Here is a 12,749-nt window from a genome sequence, read left to right on the forward strand (position 1 = left end):
TAATAGTTTTATCGCGATTCCCGAATACTCTATATAAACAGTCTTCTTCCGAACGGGGCACGTCGGTTGCGTATTCGGAGCATCTCTACCATCAACGATCAAGGAGAAAATAGTAAATTAGTAGTCCCTTAAAGCTGGTTGTGCAATGTGATCCAACAGCCACGCTCTAAGAAAAGAGGAGCTAATGCCGGTAATCGCAGCTTCTAGCCCCTAGACTGCAATTACTACCCATTTTAGTTCCCTAACCGGATGTCTACTCCCCAGCACTGCAAATTTTCAATGAGCTTCGCAAATGGTCTTGCGAATGCAACAGTCTACGTAAATATGTGCTCTTTGTGAACTTGATGGTATAAGGCTGTGTAACTCAGTCAACTTTAGCAATTTTCTACCGATACAGAGTAAGAAACAGTTTGCGCTTCTTTCTTCCAAATTGTGTATGTCGCAAGATTTTATATCACTCGATATATCCCTGTTGACGGTTTGATTTCAGATATTTTCATTTATGAGCATGAATTATGTACCTGCGACTCTTAGAAAAGAGTGACACTATGTGACATTCAGTAACTCCCTTGCATTTACTCCCGAAATGAACTATTTTTTGTGGCAATGCATTTAGTCTCCAAAAGGAGTACAATTACTAATTTTCTTGTTAGCATGCAGGATCAGAGTAGTTGCCGCCCACTGTATTCTGAACGCGTGACAGGAAATAAAAGGTGAACGGGAGCAAACAAGGTGACAAGTTTGCCCACTTGCATCAAACTCTACATGTCCAGCTGCAAGAAGGACAAATACGGATGACAGTAAACGAACGGATTACCTTTCCTGTTAAACACGCCTCGCCAGCATTTGTTGAAGAAGCAGCCATGCTGAAGGTATGAAAAGTCTCAAAGCTATTACTGAGTTTTAGCGCACTGTACGCTATCCCCTTCCCGCACGTATAAGGGAGAGCGTTTGTGGTTTTGCACACGCGTGAAAGATAAAGAGAGCTTCGGGGATAGCGCAGAACCACGACGTTATCCCGTACGATAGTGTTCCCTGAAATCTGTTACCCAGCGACCCATCGAAATTATAGAAGATCGCTTGGCGACCCGCACCGGCTGTTCGCAATGTCACAAGCTTTTCGATTGCAGTGCATGAAGAATTATAGCCAAAACTGATGCTGAATTAGAAACCACCGAAAAAAAGAAAAAGAAAACACATGCCAGCGGGAATGGCTGTTCCCGTTCAGTTACTTGAACTTGTTATACCCAACGAGATGTCTGTCTCATTCTTCAGTGCTGCACTCTCACCCTCAACTCATTAACCTGATGTTTTGTTTAAGGCATCTTCTGTAATCCATATCATCCTTCTTTCATCGTTTGTTAGTCCATCCTTTATTCCTTAATTCTTTTCTAATTGTCTTTTTCAGTTATTTTATTCTTGTATTTGTTTCGCCTTCCTTTTCTTTGTGGAATAGCAAGCCGGCGTCCCGTTTGGCTGATCTTTCCCTTTTCTTTTTTCCTTTGTTCTAGTAAAGATACCCCCCCCCCCCCCCCCAAACGAGATAGAGATACCTGGAGCGCGCAACCGCCTGGCGTTTCCCCATGAACTCTGGGGCTTCAGGTGACCTCTCGCACTCCTTCGGTCAAGGCAAAATATAAACGAAGAGCGAACCCAAGGGCCAATGAAACGAGCGACGCACGCTGGGTTGAAGCGGTCGTGGAACATGCACACTGGAGCCAGTGCAACTTTTTCTGCACGAAAAAACCAGCTGAATTCGTTACAAAGACGGTTCCTTAGATTATTGGCGGCAAATAAGTATTTAAAAAGATTGAACATTTATTTTACTGAAAAACAAGCTTTCGGACGGAACCGTGCTTGATCAGGTGCGATACATTAAACACTTGGTAGAGATATGTGTACTAATGTACATCCTGTAAATGCCAGGGAATTTCTAAGAGTACGCGCTCAAAGACGCTGACCGCATGGGTCTCTATGTCCTCCATATGCAAACAAGGCAAGATGAGGTCAACATGGCGCCATCCAGGTGGCTTCAAATATGGCTGCTGGTTTATCCCTTTCCCTTTCTACCCCGTCTTTCCCTTGCTATCCCGTTGGTTGTATCCTAGCCACAAGGCGAACTAAATGCATTAAATGGAGTGGCAGTAACTTCACCTCCTAAGGAACCATCATCTCGAATGACATCGTTCCCTTCCCTGATTCGTTGAAAACAGGAGGCGTACGCCTCTTTTGTGACAATTATGCTGGACACAGTTGTAACTCGAAAGGCGTACGCCTCCTATAAATATGTGAGAGAACGATGTCAGTCGACCTGATGGTTGGTTTCAGGTGAAGTCACAACTATTCCGTTTAACACATTAGGTTTGCAGTGTGGCTAGGGCATTAGGCCTCGGGGTCCACTACTACAGGAGCTCTTTTTTCTTTTCTTTCTTCTTGACGCAGAATAGCGGGCGGAGAATCGTCTAAGGGCATCATTTTCTGTCTCTATTTTCAAATTCCCGAGCCGTTCGTGACCCCCCCCCCCCCCGGTGCATCACGACCCCCCTGGAGGTCGAGATTCGCAGCCTGCAAAACAGTGATGTACGACGCGTTAAAGGACACTGTACGACACTACCGGGTGCACCTTGCAATCCAGGGACAGAGGGCATCGTCATTGACAGCTTCAATCTGCCTTGTGGTATTCTGTTGCTGCGGAGCGAATACTGTGTCAGTGGTGAAGTTCCAGAACCAAAATGTGACGTCAGACGCCCAAGATTGCGGTGGAAAATTCAGTAAGTATCGAGGTCGCTGTGGGTATGTCGATGATTACTTTCATAGTGAACATGTGTTTGTATTTCCAGCACAGTTGGCACCTGGCTTTCGCGAGGGTTAGGAGGGGGTGAGCCCACAAAAGTTAAGATTCGGGAATGAGGCAAAGGCGACTATCAGAGAAGAAGATTGGACAGCCAGCTTTCCAAAATTTCCAAGGTACACAATAGAGGCAACTCGAAAACCGAAACTGGCAAAATTGTGATGTTGCCGCTGATTCCTCTAGACCCCTTCTTTGCTCCTGCTGTCTAGATTGGGATCGCGGCGGTGCCGTTTCTACCAGCTTGAATATGCCGGAACTGACAATGTAAGATGAGAAGTGATCTTCCGAAACAAGAAAGTGGCCGATTTAGGCATGCAGTCGTTGAGATAATCGTAGGACGGGTTCAGCAAACCTCTTTAATACATGGATATGTAGGAAACAGACATGGCTGCAACAGCCAGATAAGAACAGCTGGCACGCGCCAGACTAGAATCGTGCTCTCGCGCATTTTCTTCTCGGTAGTCGCGCCGCCTCAATCGTGAATAATAAAATTCGCGAAAGCCAAGCGCATGTATGTCATGCACGGACTGTACTTCTTAGAAAGCCATTCTGAACATCGTGTTTTCTTCTGATTCATTTACAACTTAGGAAACTTTCGCAAATGCTTGCAGTTCACGTACAGGAGGTTGACACACATCAAGTGGATTTTTGCAATATTGGAACAAATTCGGTTAGAGTTTCGCAACACACATTTTTTCTTCTTCTGTTAGCTTACCTTATTCCATTCCTCAGTAGAGCGTGGATAGAATGAGTACATGAACATCTCAACAGAACAAGGGTGGTGGTGATGCTGAAAGGGCTCGTCGTTGTCGGCCTCACAGATGTGGGCAAAGTCACGTCTAACGCCCTGGGCCGGCTTCTATGGGAACTGTGCCGACATATGTCTGGAAGAGTCTGTGGAAAACAACCCAGGCAGCACAGCAGCCGGCACCGGGATTCCAACCCGGGTAGCTGCCAGTGTCGACGTGACATGGGCATCACGCTAACCACTGAACCACGCGGGCTGGTGGGAGAACAAGTGGGTGCTGCACGTGGTGGTTTAATGTAGTGGAACGAGATGTGCTTAGATTGCTATTTTGGTCATTTTTATTAGCTATTATTTCGTGCTTGATTTAACTTTAATTCGGTGTATTGGATTCTTGTAACTATATTTTGTTTTCTAGTAATTCTAGGCTAATGTAAGTATGTATGCATATCCCTTTCGAAATTGGAAATTAATTACGGGTATCATGGAGGAGCGGGCACAAGAATCCGTTCGTTAGCTAGAAACGGTGTTTCACAAAAATCCCCCGGCTGAATAATTCCAAAAACGCGCCCCCTATCGGGAAACTTTTTTGTTTAGCATCCTTGGTGCGCCGGCCACAAACTGGTCGCTCAGTTTCCCATTTGCATGCGCTCGTTAGTTAAATAAACTTTTGTGTTGTAAACTGTCTTTTTTGTTTTACTTCGCCGGGCTTTGGTACCTGTGCCGTAGCAGTGGTCACCATGACAGAATGCAAAACGTGTAAAAAATATCTTCGAATTTTATAGATTTCTTCGAGTAATTAAGCGGTTTCGGTTTACAAATTCCTTGCGCAGAGAAGTGTAGGAATGCGATCTTTCGCTCAACTATCCTGCGCTCAAATTCATGTACATCCGCTTGCATTCGTGGCGGGAGAGGCGCAAGTTAAAGAACAGCCGCGAGCGAAGGTATGATATGGCTTCTCGTTTTCTACTGAACTCGGACTGCGGTGATGTCACTGGGTGGGTCAGACAGCGCGACCTTATCGCTATAATGACAAACACATGCCAATGAAGATAAAGCTATTTGTGGTTTTATAAAAGCAAATTAGTTCTACCTAGCCACCCTTCTGGAGATAGTTACGGATTGCGCATTTCGCTACAAAAGCTCTCATCTGATGTCGATCCTACCCATGTTAACAGGAGCCCACTGTCGTCCCGCGCGAAATAGCTTTATCGCTTTTGGCAAGTGCTTGTCATTATAGCGATAAAGTCGCACTGTCTGGCCCAACCAATGACATGACCGCGATCCTGTTTACGAGTATAGTAGAACACGAGATCTATATCATACCCTCACTCGCGGTGTTCCTTATATTGCGGCTCTCCCACCACCAATGAAAGCGTCTGAACACGAATTCGAGCGCAGCATAGTTGAGCGCAAGAAATTTGTAAACCAAAACCAGTTAGTTACTCGAAAAAACGCGAAAAGTAGAAGCCATGTTTTTACTGGTTTTGCACTCTGTCGGAGTGACCATTGCTACGTCACAGGTACCAAAGCCCAGCGAAGTATACGAAAAAAGTCAGGATGTCTAATTAACGAGTGCATGCAAATGAGAAACTGAGCGGCCAGTTTGTGGTCGGCACATCAAGGATGCTGACCGAAAAATAATTGACCGATAGGTGGCGCCGTTGTTGAATTATTCAGTTGGGGGATCTTCGTGAAGCACCCTGTATAGACAAAGTCTTGCTGAAGATTGGGACGGGGTGGGTTCCAATCCTCCCAGTGGGTTTCCTGTTGGACAATTTCCACAAGTTTTTCAGCGCAGTTCCCCATGGAGTCGGCCCTGGACGCCATACTAACCCCGCTGCCCTCCTCCTCCTTCCTGCTGTCCAACCTTCAACTGCCCACGCCGGGATGCCGCTCATAGCCACAGTCCACGTTTGTTATACATAAAGCTCAATAGTTTAAGTCTAGTAATAGTGACGTCTATCTGCTAAATTTTGGAACTGTCACATGCGAACTACCGTGGTAATAACAGCGCCGAACGGGAACTCCAACCCCGGACCGTTAGGTAAATAGCCTAACGCGCCACCGAATGTGCTATTCAGCCTCTGATTTTCAAACGAAAATACTTTACTGGCAATTTTTTTTTAAAGTTACAGAGTGCACAAACACAAGGCACAGTAGAGCGAACTGCTGTCCTTGGAGTATTAAACTACCATGTCTACGCAGTTTTTCTTGTCATTTGCTGAACTTGTGAACTTTCCAAGACCTCTTAACAGACAGAATTATGGGTTTAAGTCACCTAGCAGTACTCCGGATTCATTCTGAAGCTACGTCGAAGTCGAGTGCACTTTATGTCAATTGTTCCATGTGATTTTACTCCAGCGAGACTTACTTTGGTACGTGGCTGATAACGGGCTCAAAATGGGCAACCTTAGTGATGTTAAGAGGAAACACGTTTGCCATTCGCCAACCTTACGGTTACTCTAGTTCTTCCCTTTTATATTCTTAGTATGTTATAAGTTCCTTCGCTCAGAGCGGTTAGGTGTACATTATTAAATAAACAAAATAAATAATGCGTATTGTTGTGGTGACGTTTTGATGATCCCGGCGATGGTAATGAGCTCTAAACGTGTAATTGGATGAAATACTGTCCACCACAGCGCTGTCAAACATCAGTATAATTTCATTTTGGATTTCAATAGAATACCAGCCACCTACGCTTACGAACAGAGTCCATGAGCAGTGACGTAAAAGTGTCTGTATTTTTGCGACAGTTTTAAACATCACAAAAGGAGCCTATATTTTTCAGTTTTTTAGGGTGATTTTTACTTTCTTCCTGAAAATTACCAAAATTTAAATAGGATGGGATTCATGACGTGCATTCATTTATACACGAAGAGCAAAATGTGTTGTAGTTTCAGTTGACAGCCAAGAACACGGACGGAATGAAGAGGACGGCACAGAGTCAATATAATAATAATGGTACACTAAAGGTTTGTCTGTGCAGTGTGGCGACATGTTGCACGTAGGACTGGTAGGACTGCGGATAGTTTGAACCACCTGGGGTTCTTTTGACGTGCGCCGGAAATCTCCGACGCACGGTGCTGGAATCAATGTTTACCTCCCCCACATTGCTACCGCCCTCGGCCGGGTTCGAACCCGCGATCTTGAGCTCAGCAAGCGAGCACGTTACCGAATGAGCTACCGAGGACGGTCACAGAGTCAAGACCAGGTTGAAACCTGTTCGCATTCCTGTCCAATTCGCTCAGTCTGTACTCTTTCGTGTCTCATAAAACTCCAGAGAACATCGTCCTTCTCACTTCAGACATTTCAGATATTCATGTTCATTCAAGTTCAGACATCTATACCGCTACATTTCACATTATTAAAACAAATACCTGCAGAATATTAAAGGAGAGAGTGTGTTAGTGCCGCAATCTAGAGTGTGTGTTGTTTTCAGCTGCACCAGACGTTTTACAAGAAAAAGCTGGAAGAACAGCAGACATACCGTTTCTGCTGGAGGGTTACGGTTAGGAGGACATTCCCTCGAAGACAGTTCGTGACTTCTGCACGACTAATTACTTGCAATTCATTAAAGGTACTGTAAAGCAGCACCGATCAAATGTGACTTAGTATGGCTATTCGATAGTCCAAGCCACCAGGACAAAAACTGCGCAGGTTTTATTCCAATCGACGGTGCCATTAATTAGAAAACACGTATAACACTGGGCCCGACATAACAATGCACCATAAAATCCGTCCCTGCAGTCCACACCACGATCCACATCCGAGGATAAACACATAAGCGAACTGAAATGAAATGCTGAGCCGTTGAAAAAAATGTGTCAGACGTTCAAGAAGCCAGACAGCGTCGGGACTTGTTTGTTCACAGAGGTTCACAGAGAGAGTTTGTTCGTTCGAAAGAGGCCGCGAACAGAAGGAGCGCGCAGGCGCAGCAGTGAAGTAGGGAAAGCCTCCATCGAACAGCGGCCAGCGCTGGGTTACTTCGCGAAAACAGGGATTAACAGGTTAAACTGTTAACAAGGATTTCAGAATGCATAGGTACACAAGAAAACTCATAATATGGTTACTAAAATAACGAACTTCCGATGTAATAGTGTGTAATACCAATTTTCAGTGTTGCCCGCTGTACAGGGGGTTGTTTGACACCAGGCGTCGCACCGCTCCATTACGCCGCATCTTTCATGGCAAATTAAAAATATTTATAGCGCGTTGACGGTCGTATGGTTCCGCAAATGGTATTTAGAAGCAACAAAGTCTCTGGTCACATCACCGGCATACCATGCTTCTCTACTGCTTTACAGTACCTTTAACAACTCAATTAGACGCTTTTGGACAAAAGTGATAACAAAACAGAGCCCCTCAGGACCGCGCGACCTTCATCGCTGGAAGGTTATCCGGGCCACGGAGCTGTTGATCTAGCCCGTAGATCACCTCCTACTTCGATCATCTCCATCGGTCCAAAGCACGCCGCCCTCTGACGTGGAATTAACGGTGTATGCTCCCTGCGCCTTCGATGCGCGCGGTTTCGGCTGATTTGCCTATAATGCTAATTTGCGTATATATCAGGTTACGTGCTTTTTTCAAGATTTTTGGAAAGGGGAGTGGCTCACAACGAGGATTGTCTCCCATTCTCCTATGTGACTTTTGCCCGAAATCCCCTATTTAAAATGTTAATAAATGAATTTTAGGTAACGAGTCAGCGGTATCAGCAACAGTCTGCAAAACGGAGTCTATGCAGTTCTGATGCAGTTTTTCATTTAAAAAATCTGTAAATAAAACAAACATACTCTGATAAAGGCGGAAAAAGTGGAGTGATACTACTCGGCGCAGAAAGAGACAACTTTCGTTCAATATCATTTGCGATTGACATGACCACGATAATCAATTTCTGTGCGATGGGTTTCGTATTTTGTGCAACTGAGCCGCTAAAAACGAGTGACTAGCGGGGACACAAGTAAGCCCATAGTATGACCTAATTCCATAGTATCATAATTATTACTCGTAATATCAGTTAATATCGTCAGGGTGTGGGGTTTTGTTACCGCATACCTACTATGACTATAAACCTTATGTGGACGTGATCGCTTGGAGGGAGTACAGCAGATAGCGGCGGGAGACAAGAGGGTTAATGTGTCCCCTGTCCCGACATCAGCAGGAACCATATGCCATCGATCCTGAAATCCTGCCGGGAAACCCGGTTCCGCCTGTCCTAGGAGATATAACCGATCAGTAGACGTTCTATGAACTCGCTCACCCGTGCTACGTTTCTATGTTCCAGGTGTATTGACAAAGGCGAAGGCGGCCCACACAGCTTCGAGACTGTTCGAAAAGTGCGCGAAAGACATATTTCATGCACTCAAGTTGCATGTCAAGTACATGCAAACGGTACGCTTTTAGTATACATGACTTTCCGTTCTGCACGTGAAAGCCGCCAGAGGGCCATTTGGAAAATATGAGTAAGCCCGCCCAAAAGTAAATACCAAGATTCGCCTGTTATTGTCATCCTACAATGAATAATTCGTTTCGGTAGATAGATATATCTAGGTAGGTAGAAAAGTAAATAAAGTGCATAAGTCGACGCTGACTCTAACTCTGGGTGCAAAGTTAAAGTGCCGTTCCATATTAAAAACAATAGTAGATATATATTGATGGAATAGTCAGGAAGCAAGCGAGCTGGTGATATAAATACACACTGTAGAAACCCCGAGACGAGGGAACACGGAAAAGGGGGACAAACACAACGAAGTCTCAACTGATAAAATAGTTAGGAAGCAAGCGCGTTGGTTTGTGCTTTTGAGGCATCTTTGTGTCTGTCTCCTATGTCTGTGTTCCCTCGGCACGGAGTTTCTGCTGACAATCCAATACGGTTGGTATATTCGTTTTTAATCAGCTTCGCTCGAAGACTCAGTACGTGGAATATAAATGACATGAGTGAAAATTGCCCACCTCCGTTACATTTCGAGACAACCGCATAAAACCGACTACAAAAAAACATAGTTTCAAATTCTTCAGAGCGCGGGACGTCACATTTTGCTCCGGTCTCAGTCTCCTACCGCACACACCTTCCCGGGCTCCCCACTCTCTCGCGTTATACTGCTGGGAGGTGTCGTAAGGAGACGAATTGACTGGGGCGCCTCAATATAGGTCCCTCTGCATACGAATTCCCGCCATATTGACTCCCATGCATAGCTCGCGATGCATTAGAGAGTTGATTGACACACTGCATTAGAGAGTTGAGTAGGAGAGGAGGCCTAAAACGTTGGTAAAATCGGTACACAGCATTCATGCATGGTAAGCGTGGGAGTAAATATGGCGGCTTTCCGGCGTTCGCTTCTGCAAAGGGTGACTCCACCTTGCAAAGAGGAAGCTAGTATTCAGACACCCAAGAATTGACCTGGGTGCAACAATGTTGCTGTTGTGTTGACGCTTATATCTTTATAGCACAAGGTGGTGTTAGGCATGCAAGTTAGAAGAAGAGGACAATAAAGTGTTCTTCGTGTTTGGCTGGGCACGTGCGCGTATGTTCCTCTCTACGCTCCTGCTGAATTCCATAGGTATGCTTATTTTAATGGAATTCTACAATTGGCGACCAGCGTAAACGTTTTTCGACAGTATGAGCTTCTTACCTCTACAGCCTCCGCAACCTTTCCTTCAAACACCCGGTGACCCTACGCTACCGTGGACGCAGTGGAAGTATCTGTTCCAAACGTTCCTGCAGGCAGTTCGCGGAGATAGGTTTTCGGACGCACGACGCACCTCCATCCTACTTCATTGCTTGGGAGCAGAAGGACAACGCATCTACGCACATTGCAAACGGATGAACAGCTACCTTCAGTTGGAAGTACAGATCAACAGACAAGTCGGCAGACTGATGATGAGTTTATGAAGGTCGTGAAGAAGCTCGACGAACGATTCCGCCCAGTGGTGAACGCAGAAGTAGAGCGGCATCAATTTCGACAGCGTCTTCAACTTCCGACGGAGACTACAAGAGGGTACGTCGGGGAATTGCGTTCTCTTGCAATTCACTGCAACTTCGGATCATTCCAAGATGACGCTATTCGTGACCAGCTCATCGAGGGAACGTGATAGCAGCAGCTTCGGGAAAGATTTTTGATGGAAGGTGCAACGCTTACATTGGAGAAGGCACTAGCCGCTAACTACGAAGCTGGGGTGAAAGCGGCACAAGCATTTTCGGCCAATGCGTCAGTCCAGCATGTTGTCCAGCGCGTCTGCGAAGCCTCATAAAAGGCCCAAATCTACAAAATCTTCAGCGGCAGCTTCATCAACTTCAGGTCAGAATGCTCGTTTTTGTTTCCGCTGTGAAGCAGCAAACCATCTTGCCAATGATGAATCATGCGAGGCAAGGAATCAGAAATGTCATCTTTGTGGCAAGATAGGACATTTTAAGAATGTCTGCAGGAGTAAAATGAGAAGCGTGCAGAACGTGTCATCAGCAGATGTTGACTACGGAGTTTGTTTGCACGTCTCAAGGAATGCCACTGACAATGAACCCATCCATTCTGACACGCGCGTAGGAGGAGTGCTTATTAAACTTCTGGCCGATACTGGATCTACAGCCTCACTCGTGTCTTACGATGTTTACATGAGGCACTTCAAAAGCACTTCACCGCTGAAAGTGCAGAGGTTGACTCTACTTAGCTACTCTGGGAAGGCACATTCCAGTCGTGGGTTGCTTCTCTACAAGTGTTCAGTACCAAGAAGGAACTGCGACAATTCGTTTTCGCGTTGTTAAACGAGGCACGACGCTCTTAGGGAGGGATGCTGCTCAGAAACTAAATATCAGTATTGAAGGCAAGACGCTCAACTGCTTCAATGCCCACGAACGAGCAAGCATCCTTCCTGAAGACTTAAGGCACAAATGTCCTCTTCAGAGACGAACTGGGTCTCGCATGTGGATTATTTTACAGAGTTAGGGTGCACCCATACGTTGTTGCGGTTTCAGCCAAGCTGCGCCGGTTACCGTTGGCATTGCGAGACGACGTCTCACGGGAACTTGCACTACTTGAAACATAATGTGTTATCGAACGCGTAGATGCCTCTTCATGGATCCTACCACTGGTAGTCGTTATGAAGAAAAATGGCGCCTTGCGCTTCTGCGTTGATCTACGCGAGCCTAACAAGAATATTGTTGTTGACGCATTTCGTCTACAACATACGGAAGAGCTCCTCAATTCTTTGGTTGGAGCAACAGTCTTTTCAACATAGGACCTTTCTTCAGCATGCCATCAAGTGGAACTGAGTCCAGACAGTCGTGAGCTTACGACTTTTATAACTCACGATTGACTCTTCAGATTTCGACGTATCTGCTTTGGGTTGGCATCGGCACCATCAGTGTTTTAACGAATGATGTCAGCACTTCTCAATGGCTGTCCAGGGGTATGGTGTACCTTGATGACATTGTTGTCTACGGCCGTAACGTGCGGGAGCATCGAAAAAATCTGGAGGAGGTGCTACAGAAAATATCAGAATGTGGCTTAACCCTAAACGACAGGTGCATTTCTGAAACAGGCAGGAGAACTGTCCTCGGTCATACAATTTCAAAGGAAGGCATTTCTCCATCAGAGGTGAAGATTGAAGCTGTTACAGAAACTCCGGCACCTACAGATATTCCAAGCCTTCATTCGTATTTAGGCTTAGTCGGATACTATGCTCGGTTCATTCCGCGATTTGCTGACGTGGTGGAACCATTACGGAATGCGGAAAATGCTCCGGAAATGCGGACACTTCCAGTGGATACAAGAAGCGGATGGAGCGTTCCGAGAGCTGAAGCACCTGCTTGGAACTGCCAACATTTTGCAGCCTTTTGATCCGGCGTTGAAAGTAATAGTAACGACGGACGCTTCGGCTTATGGCCTTCGAGCTGTTCTTCAACAAGTTAAAGGACACGAGCTTCAAATGGTAGCCTTCGCTTCACGTACACTCGCACCAGCAGAGCGCAACTATTCCACAGGAGAAAGGGAAGCCCTCGCTTGCCTCTGGGCTTCAGACAACTGGCATGCGTACCTTTATAGTCGGAGATTAACGCTCCGCACTGATCATCAAGTTCTGGTTACCATGGCACCTAAGGCACTTGTCTACCCTGGTTACCCCACCTCATTACCCTGGCCTACCAAGGAACTGGCAGGC

At 45.9% G+C, this 12,749-nt stretch overlaps 1 long non-coding RNA gene across 1 annotated transcript in view; it reads left to right on the top strand.

Annotated features, from left to right (window-relative positions):
* Positions 1-10,109: 10,109 nt before the first annotated feature.
* The window catches only part of LOC135372127 (uncharacterized), a 40,132-nt gene continuing 37,492 nt past the window's right edge, over positions 10,110-12,749 (top strand). Inside the window, exon 1 of the long non-coding RNA XR_010415844.1 lies at positions 10,110-10,156. This is a non-coding gene — a long non-coding RNA (uncharacterized LOC135372127). The remainder of the gene's footprint in view (positions 10,157-12,749) is intronic.

Source organism: Ornithodoros turicata, chromosome 1, assembly GCF_037126465.1.
Source record: "Ornithodoros turicata isolate Travis chromosome 1, ASM3712646v1, whole genome shotgun sequence".
NCBI lineage: Eukaryota > Metazoa > Arthropoda > Arachnida > Ixodida > Argasidae > Ornithodoros > Ornithodoros turicata.